The 9,670-nt window shown below is 37.3% G+C and overlaps 1 long non-coding RNA gene across 1 annotated transcript; it reads left to right on the top strand.

Moving 5' to 3' along the window:
* Nucleotides 1-2,104: 2,104 nt before the first annotated feature.
* LOC119087292 lies at nucleotides 2,105-8,038 on the top strand. Its single transcript, XR_005090714.1, has 2 exons — nucleotides 2,105-2,204; nucleotides 7,973-8,038. It is a non-coding gene; the product is annotated as an uncharacterized LOC119087292 (long non-coding RNA).
* The last annotated feature ends 1,632 nt before the right edge of the window (nucleotides 8,039-9,670 follow it).

The following is a 9,670-nucleotide window of genomic DNA, read 5'->3' as shown; positions in this document are numbered from 1 at the left end:
TAGAGAGCTGCTACAGCTGAGCTTTGCTCAGCCCCCTCTTAAGGGGGCTTCCTAGCAGAGCTCTGCTTCCTGGCCTAAGACTCTTTTTTTTGTTTTTTTTTTTTTTTGTTTTTTTTTTGTTTCACTCTGTAAGTGAGGAAACCTCTGCAGAAATGTAGCAATCTCCTCTGGCTCTGGAGAAAAATGTTACTTTTCAACTTTCTTGCTCTGTCCACTTAGGGCCTCCTCAGCAAATATCTTCTATTAAGCTCCACCTTGCTCTCCTCTTTCAGCTCTCCCTTGTTTTGTCCACTTGGGGACATCTCAGCAAGGATCTTCTCTATGCCAGTGAATGATGATCTTCACACCCAAAACTCTTCTGAAAAAGAGATTTATTGGGAAAAGAGGAGTCCGGGAGAGTAGCTCCTCTACCATGGTGGAGAAAAGAGCCTTTTTCTAAATGACCAGGCAGGGTGGTTTACACAGGATGTCTTGGAATCAACTAGGGGCTGACATGGGGCCCAGGGTTCTACTGTCCTGCTCTGTGATTGGTTGGTTTCAATAGTCTATTGCCCTGGGGCAGAGATGGCTCTGATCTGACTAAGCCAAACTTTGTTTCTTTCTGCCCTGTTTCTGAGCCATCTTTCCCTAGTTCTGGGCTCTAGGGTCATGGTGGGTTTCCTTAGCCAACCCCCTCTCCCGAAATTACCCCCTTTTTGTTTAGTATTAAGCATCTGTGGGTTGTAAAAGGGGCAAAGTTATAGTTAGACTACTTCCTGCTGAATTGGGTTGTTGAGGTTCTTGGGACAGTCTTGATGCTCCTGCTAACGATGTAATCAGGTTCTAAAGATCCCTAGCTTTATCAATAAGGGCTGATAATCCTGTAATATTAACTAGTTCAGAGTTTGGTTAGAAATATTTTTTGATATGTTGCTAAAGAAATGTAGCAAAGTGTTTTATGAGGCAGGGTGCAATTAATAGGACTAAGAAAAGGAAGAAAAGAAGTGATAAGGATGGTAGCATCCATTTCTGTGTCTGACTATTAGTGATCTGCTGTCTGGGGAGATCAAGCTGTTTCTGAGTTTGAAGGTCCACTTGGAGTTGTTGGATCTTATCTTTCACTGTATGTGCCAGATTAGCTGGTCCCAAGCTTCTGAACATTTTCCTGTCTCCACCTCCCATGGCATAGAGGGAGCACTAGGGTAACAATCTTACTGCATCACCAGCTTTGAATATTTCCTGAGGATTCAAACACTGGTCCTCACACATGCAAGGCAAATGCTTTCCACTGAGCCATCAATTGAGCCTAGCTTTCACTCTCTTTAAGTAGCTTAATTCTGTCATGAACTATGTAATTTACTTTCTCTTTACTACTTCTCTGTAGATCATTTACCCCCAGCTTTCAATCAAATCTTAGATTCCTTGAATTCATGTGTCCCACTTCTCTGATCCTTGCTTAACTCTTAACTTCACTTGTAACTTGATTTAGTTAGTTCTTGAGATAATGGTCAAAAATGCAATTGTGCAATTGAGGCTGAGAAATGTAGAGAGAGCTCTAAACCAAGAACAGTGAGGTCACTGTGACTGTTGAGAATATATCTCAGTAGCCCTCGGAATATAAATAGAGTTTTGGGGTGAAGATGGAATGCTAATCCTGGAAGGTCTCTAGTAGCCTGTTTTTAGGAGGCTAGGGTATTGAGGAGTCACTATTGAGAAGTGGTGGAAACTTAGAGGTGGATCCATGGTAAGGGGATCTCCCTCCAAAAGAGTTAAGATACATCTTTAGACATGATGGTAATATAAAGTTCAAGCATAGTCATGCAAAGACCCCTCGGGCTTACTGTATTGGTATGATTATTTTCCCCAAAACATGCCTCCATCATTGTAGCCCACGAGGAGGATGCCTCTTTAAGGCAACACTGTAAATCTGTGAGATGATGAGTTTACTAATGAACTTGATTTAATCATCTCACTATCTTTGTGTATGTGTCAAATGTCACATTGAATAGTGTAAATACAGGCTTGATTTTTCTTAGTAAAGCTGTCTGCCATTTGCAGAAAATTGAAGAATATCAGGCAGACCTCATATTCATCCATTATAATCAATGCTTTCTTCCTCCCTTGACAAAGTGCCATTTGGATCATGGTTTGAGCACACCTGTGCCTGGCTGTCCATGAGAGAAACAGACAACTTCTTGCTACTGAGCTACGAAGACATGAAAAAGGTAACTGTTACAGCAATCACAAAGCCTCTCACAAACTTAACCCATGTAGCACCTCACATTCTTCAGTATCCCCATGTCAGTGTTTGGTCCATGAAGAGTCAATAAAAGTGAGAATATGTCACATGTCCTTTATTGAGCTGCATCTGGCATTTTCTCTCCAGCTTCCTTGTCCATCACCCACAACTTCTTTACCCTGCTGCCCCATGGGGTAGGGTGGGATAGCTCCCACTTGTACTATAGGTCTTAGGATTCTGTCTATGCAACACATTCCATACACCTAATAACCTAGTGGTCAGTGGGGAAAGGGTAAAGCAGTGTCATTACAATGTTGAGCCCAAATGCATGTCATCCCCTCTTAATAGCAAGAAGAGAGACAAAAGCAGGAATTCCATCTGTGAATCCAGGGAGAGCACAAGTGCTGAAGTTTCATGAACAGCACTGAGTGATACGCAAATCTGACTAGGCATGTACAGGATGTAGCCAGTCAGGGAGGACTGTGTCCTGTGCTCTTCAGTACAGAGGGTTCTGCATGGTGTTCTAGAATATAATGGAGATTTCAAAACTCTTAGTATAGAATATCTAAAATGTTGCAACATTTACTAGTGACATATGTCTAAATAGACTGATCAGCCATATCCTTATCAGATCATTACAGGTTTCATTTCACTGAAATGCCCCACAGACAGTTAGCAATATGTTCAAGTACTGTCTGTGTGTCTAAAATATATTATTTTAAAAATTAAAAAAAAAAACATTGGCAAGGCATCACATGATTCTAAAACTAGCACTGGGAGAGAGAGAGAGTGACAGTCAAGGGTTCTAGGTTATCCTTGTTTGTGTAGTGGATTTGAGGAGACGTCGATTCAAAAGATCATTAATTAAATTAATTTTAAGGTCATTTGGGTATTTTATTTTCATTTAGTTAAAAAATTCTCCCTGTACTGATGGACACATAATAATAACACCAAGCATACAAGCACAATAATATTCACATATGATCCGGAACTCAAAAGATTAAGTAGTTTGGAAGTTATCAGTAAAAGGTAAACATCATTTATATATCACAGGTAAAAATTTCAAATGTACTTTATAATGAACAAGAAAAAACTGTGCACTTATCAGAGAAATCTCTTGCCCATCCTTAGAATAGTTCAAAAATTTAGTTAAGGAGGAAAAGCAGCAGTTTTACAGCCACTGTATACCTTTCTGAAGTAGACTCTGGTGATAATCAAGGTTACTGATAGCTGTAACTTTTTGTTTTCATTTTTATTTCTCTTACAATTTTTTATTATTTAAAATGATTTTTAAATTTAATTATATTTTGATCATATTCTTTCTTTCTCAAAATTTCTTCCAAGTTTTCTCTTTATCCTTACCCACACATCCTTAAATTACTTCTGAATAAACAAACAATGTCCAAATAAAACAAAATTCCCCCTAAAAAATCAAAATAAAACTATAACCAAAAAGAAAAAAAAAACACTAAACTGCAACCAAATAAAAGCACATACACAGACTCTCTCTCACACACACACACACACAGAGAGAGACAGAGAGACAGACAGAGAGACAGAGACAGAGAGACAGAGAGACAGAGACAGAGACATAAAACTGTGGATTCTATAAAATGTTGGCAAACTACTCCTTCACATGAAGACTTTCCTGGAGTGGTTGATATATCTAGTGCAACTTCAATGGAGACAGTGGATTTTTCCTCTCCCAGCAGGTATAAATGACAGTTCAATTGTTAACTAACCTTTACCCTAGTGGCTAGATTTTCACTATTCATTTCTTGAAAATATAACAAAATAAAGTACAATATGATAAAAATAATATTATGACCTCAAAGTTGGACAAGACAAACCAACAGAAGGAAAACAGCACAAGAGAAGGAACAAGCAGAGACCCACGTGTTCAAACATCCAGGAAGTCCATAAAGTCACTCAACTGTAGACCCTAACATATAAGCAGATTATTGGTGTGGACTGGTGTGGCACTTCTCATGCTGCTCCAGTCTGTGGTTCATATGAGCTTTTTTATGTTGCTATGGATGGTCATGTTTTCTTAGTATCCTCCCTCCTCTCTGGCTCTAACACACTGGTTCTTCTTCTTCTTCTTCTTCTTCTTCTTCTTCTTCTTCTTCTTCTTCTTCTTCTTCTTCTTCTTCTTCTTCCTTCTCCTCCTCCTCCTCCTCCTCCTCCTTCTACTTCTTCTTCTTTTTCTTTTTCTTCTTCTGAGTAATTTGAGCTCTAAAGTGAGAGATTTGGTAGAGACATATCATGTAGGGCTGATTGTTCAAAATATTTCAAATTCTGTGTATTGTCTGTCTGCAGATCTCTATATTTGTTCCCAACTGCTTTGAAAGAAATCTTCTCTGATGATGGCTGAGCAAGGCACTAATCTGAGCAAAACAGAACACCATACACAGTCCTTTTTCACTAATTTTTTAGACCAGTATTATTTTGTTTTACCCTAGTTCTCCAGGCTACCTAGTCTGTGGTCACAAAAGCAGTGTAAGTTATGTGTTCCATCTCAGGGAGTGGGCCTTAAGTAAAATCAGTTATTGATTTGTTACTTCCATGAGCTTTCTGGAAACATTATCCTAGCACATCTTGCAGGTGGGGCTATGTAATTGGACATTTCTTGTCCTAACTGCCTGGTTTTGAATGACCAACTCAGAGCCTAAATGTGAATTATAAATGCTTGGCTGACAGCTCAGGCTTGTTACTAGCTAACTCTTACCTTTAAATTAACCCATTTTTATTAATCTACATATTGGCAGGTGTCTCATACCTTTACCTATCCTCTATAATGTCTTGCTTCCTGGCTGGCTGGCTGACATCTCTCCTGAACCTGCTTTCCTTCTTCCCATCATTCTTGGTTTGGTTTTACTGCCAACTTCCTGCCAAGTTACCAGTCTGACAGCTGTTTATTAACCAATGTGAGTAAGATATGTATATACATACATGTATATATCGGAAAAGGATTTTTACACAAAATTTTCCCCTTTTTGTCTAATTAAAAATGAAAGTTTTAAACTTAATATAGTAAAACCATGTACAACTAAAGCAGTTATTAAGTAAGAATTACTGTAACAATATCTAATCCATTTACATTTGGCAAAATTAGAGAAAATACTTATCTATCTTATTGTGGTTTGTCTAAACTTTTGTGTCTTACTTACTTTCTATTATAACTAAGGAAATAATGATTATAAGTATTTAGTTCTCAATTTTCTCAAAGACCCCAGAAGTGTGAAAAGTTACCTAATGGCAGGGACATCAGGTTTCCTGGACAGTCACCCAATGTTCCTCTGTAACATTTGGTGCAGTCAACTCTGACCTACTGTTCAAGCATATGTGCTGCGCTTTCCTGTGATGCAGAGGATTCTGAAGGACTGTCCTACACTCTCTTGGCACAGTTCAGCAGTCATCTTTCTTGCATCCTCCTATGCCAGTTTAGACAGTAACTGTCAGTAGTTGAGGCAAGGGAAGTTTCTTTACCCCCATGGCTACCTTTTACCATAAAAAAACAAACTCCATGTGGAATTTCTCAAATGCCCATCATCCTCTTTGAAGTAATTGGTGCTGACAGGAGCAGACTTGTCACACTGTCAAGAAAAGTCTAAGTTCTTACAACATTTTAAATATCATATTATTTGAAGTGTTTGAAGATTTGCTATCTACCTAGCTTAAATATATCTCTGTATACCTAGTAGACCGAACTAACATGATTTTAAGTTTGCTGGATCATCTCTGCCAGTATCCTTGAAGTTGTTCTGATGCAGAACTCAGAGGGAACTACAAAAGAAGAGCTCTCAAATATTGCACCATCTAGGTTAATCTTTCCCATTGGAAATTTTTCAGGGGGTCTTCCTCATTCAAACCTGATTTTTATTAACCCAGAATAAATGCAGGTCATATCATTTCCTGTGGAAATAAAATCAGATCCTCTTTCTCAAAGTAACATATGTTTTAACTTAAATTTTGATATCAAGATATTTTGAAAATGTATAGGTTTGTTTAACCCAGAAGCTTTCATAATCAAATATCTCTTACAGTTATCATTTGTTGATAAGTGGTCAAAAAATTAAGACAACACAATAACATACTGTATGGAGACTTTCTGTGTGTTTTCCATATTTATGTGGCTTATTATTTAAGGAATTTACCCAATTTTAAAAGTATTTTATAATCAAGGACTATATATATTCTTTTTTCTCTCTCCTGAGCATATGCATTTTTTAAACACACTGTGACCTGTTTAGAGGCTCTTTTTGTCTGAATCTGTCTTTACTGCACATTGATAACCTTTTCTGTCTTCATGAACAAGAAACCTGCAGTGTAAGTTAAATCATGGCATACTGGTGCTAGCTCCTCCCTCTTGATTCACTGAGAGTCTAGTCTCATGGCAGAGGCACATTTACCACCAACATTGGGAACCATGTTTACTTCCTGATCTCTGGGAAGTTTCTAGGTTGATGTTAGCACAGAGTAGCATGCTGTCAGTTGCTCATAAACACCATGTAAGTTTTTGGTAGTAGGGCCTCTTAAAAGAGCCACTACCCATTTTTGATGCTAGCACTAGACAAGAAAGCCTTCTCTTAAAAAAGCCATCTCTTAAAAAAGGCATCCATGTGCTCACTGCCAGCAAATAGAGCCCACTATAGAAAAAATTACTACCAAGAAGCCATGTTTGACAACATTCTTGTATGTCTAGTATTCTTTCTTAAGCTTCTTCATATTTTATGTGGAAATCTGGACACACATTGGAATGACATATGTAAAGGGAACTTTTCTATCCCAACTGCCTAGTCCCAACTAACCAACTCAGAGCCTGAATATAAATTATAAATCATTAGGTGATAGCTTAGGCTTGTTACCAGTTCAATCTTACAGTTAATTTAACCCATTTCCATTCAACTATGTAATGTCAGGTGGCTCATGGCTTTACCTGTCCTCTAGCATGTCTTGCCTCCTGGGTAGTTGACTGGCATCTCTCTAAGTAATAATTATAGAGATCAGTCTTATGAAAGTGTAAAACTATAATATTATCATTTACCTATAGGATATAGTATTACATGGTAAAAAAAAATAACCTCTCTCAAATTATTTGTGCACATTGTCTTCATTCTCATGGATCATTGTCTAGAATTATTTCTATAAATCTTTTTGAACATCACAGGGTACTTTGGGCATTGTGGTGCATACCTTTAATGTCTGCTTTTAGGTGGCAAAGGCATGTAGGTGGATTTCTGAGCTCTTTGAGCTTGAGGTCAGTTTGGTAAGAGGAGCAACTTCTGTCTCACCAGACAGAGCTCCATAGTGACATCCTCTCTCAACAAAAAACATCCCAGTATATTTAGTAGGTGTGTTATCACACACCTGTGAACACAGCATTGCAGAGATGGAATCAGGAGTATCATATGTTCAAGGACTTCATCCACTATGAAGTAAGTTTGAGAATAGCATTGGTTATATGAGTCCCTGTCTCTAATATCCTGTCCTCTCTGGAAGAAATTCCAGTCTCTGTCTTTTGGGGCCACAGATCAGCCACAATGAAGCTCACTCAATATACAAATGCTGTGGAACACCTACCCTCTCTACATGCCCTGTTTCTTTCTGAAATCCTTTTCAATGTTTTCTCATTTCAAGTTGCCGTATCTTTCTTCATGTCTCTTTTCATCCTCCATCCATAGTTTGCTTCTCTGTGTCTGTTCTCACAGAACTTTCTGTTGATTGCCTTCACTTTGTTTCTTCTTCTTTTAGGACACAAAGAGCACCATAAAGAAGATTTGTGACTTCCTAGGAAAAAAATTAGAGCCAGATGAGCTGGATATGGTCCTTAAGTACAGTTCCTTCCAAGCCATGAAAGAAAATAACATGTCCAATTATAGTCTGCTTTGTGAAGATATGGTTACTAATGGTTTTGTTTTCTTGAGAAAAGGTGAAGAAATTTTCGAGATTTAAATTATGTCAGAATATGTGGAGGACTTGTTCCAATGAGACTCAGATACTTTAGAGGGGAATTATTCCATGGTGATGAGGTGGACTTCAGTAGTTCTGAAAGATGAACACCTTGGGATTGCAGATCTTTTTGTCCAATACCATAAATGGAAAACAAAAGGGTAGACATGTTGCAGTAAGGCTTTGTAAGGATCCCTGTATCATAGACCTCAAACCTAAAGAAAACAGTGTGTGACACCAAAGATATATCAGGGATGACAACCACAGAAAACAATTCCATTCATAGTAATTAGGATATAATTAGTGAGATGGGACTTGGCATTGAAGAAGGAATGAATGAGATGTCAGGTCTTTGGGGACAAGTAAAGAACATGTGTAGAGGTAAATGAAGTGGAGAGTTATGGTTTTAATTTTCCTCTTCCAATTATTTACATGCTTCAGTCTTAACCTTCAGTTCTCCCCCACTCTAGATTGTAAGGATCAGGTCCTCAAATATAAAAATAGCATGAGTATACATATAGATAAATAAGTTAAAGTGGATAGCAGATTATATTTAATCCAATATTCCTGTTGTCCTCACAAGAGGAATTTTGGGCTCAGATTTGAGCACACATACATTTTACTTCAAGAATATTGTCATCTATAAATAATGGAGTGATATCTCTGGAGAATCCACTGCTATTGACAGATAACCTCAGACTGCTGTGCTCCAGACTCTGAGGAAACAGAGTTGTCTGCACTAGAACTGAAGGTCCCACATAAGAGATGTTGCTCACTCTTGAATTTCCTGTAATGAATCAGAATTTGGCAGTGATAAAACAGTTATGTATACATAAAAAGCTTTAATGAAATGCCAAAATGAAAGAAATATATTTTTTAATAGGGAAAGTATATGGAAACTAACAAGTAAAAGTTTTGTTAGAAACAAAATGCAGCAGATGCAATAGAGTTAAGGACAAAATTCCATGAACAACTGTCATTTCCTCTTTTCCATGTAGATTCTTACATGATGAGACCACAAGAGAACTTTAGTTAAGTCTCTTCCAAAACATAGTAAATTTTCATATATTATATACCTTAGGAGGAACACACATATATACATACATATATGTGTATATATATATACATATATATATATATATATATATATATATATATATATATATACATTAGCTCTGTTAAAACACCTGAACTGAGCCCATAAATTATTTCTAATTTATAGTAATTATATATGACATTCATTTCTTTTGTATTTGAAGATGACTTTTACTCTGGGGAATTATTTTTATTCTACAAACATTCATTATAACCCATGAGTTCCAGTGCAAACAAGGACATTGAAGGCACAGAGCAACTTCATTAATCACCCCAACCTGATTCATGACTTCATTATTGAGGATGCTGAGATGGATATCTGGGAAACACTTTTGAAAGAATAAGATGCATAAGGATAGTGTTGTAGTGTTGGTCTTTTTAATTCCTACATCAGATTGGTTTCTT

Source organism: Peromyscus leucopus, chromosome 1 (assembly GCF_004664715.2).
Source record: "Peromyscus leucopus breed LL Stock chromosome 1, UCI_PerLeu_2.1, whole genome shotgun sequence".
In the NCBI taxonomy this organism is placed as follows: Eukaryota; Metazoa; Chordata; class Mammalia; order Rodentia; family Cricetidae; genus Peromyscus; species Peromyscus leucopus.
Note: the sequence above shows the minus strand (reverse complement) of the source record. Positions and strands in the feature narration are given on the sequence as shown.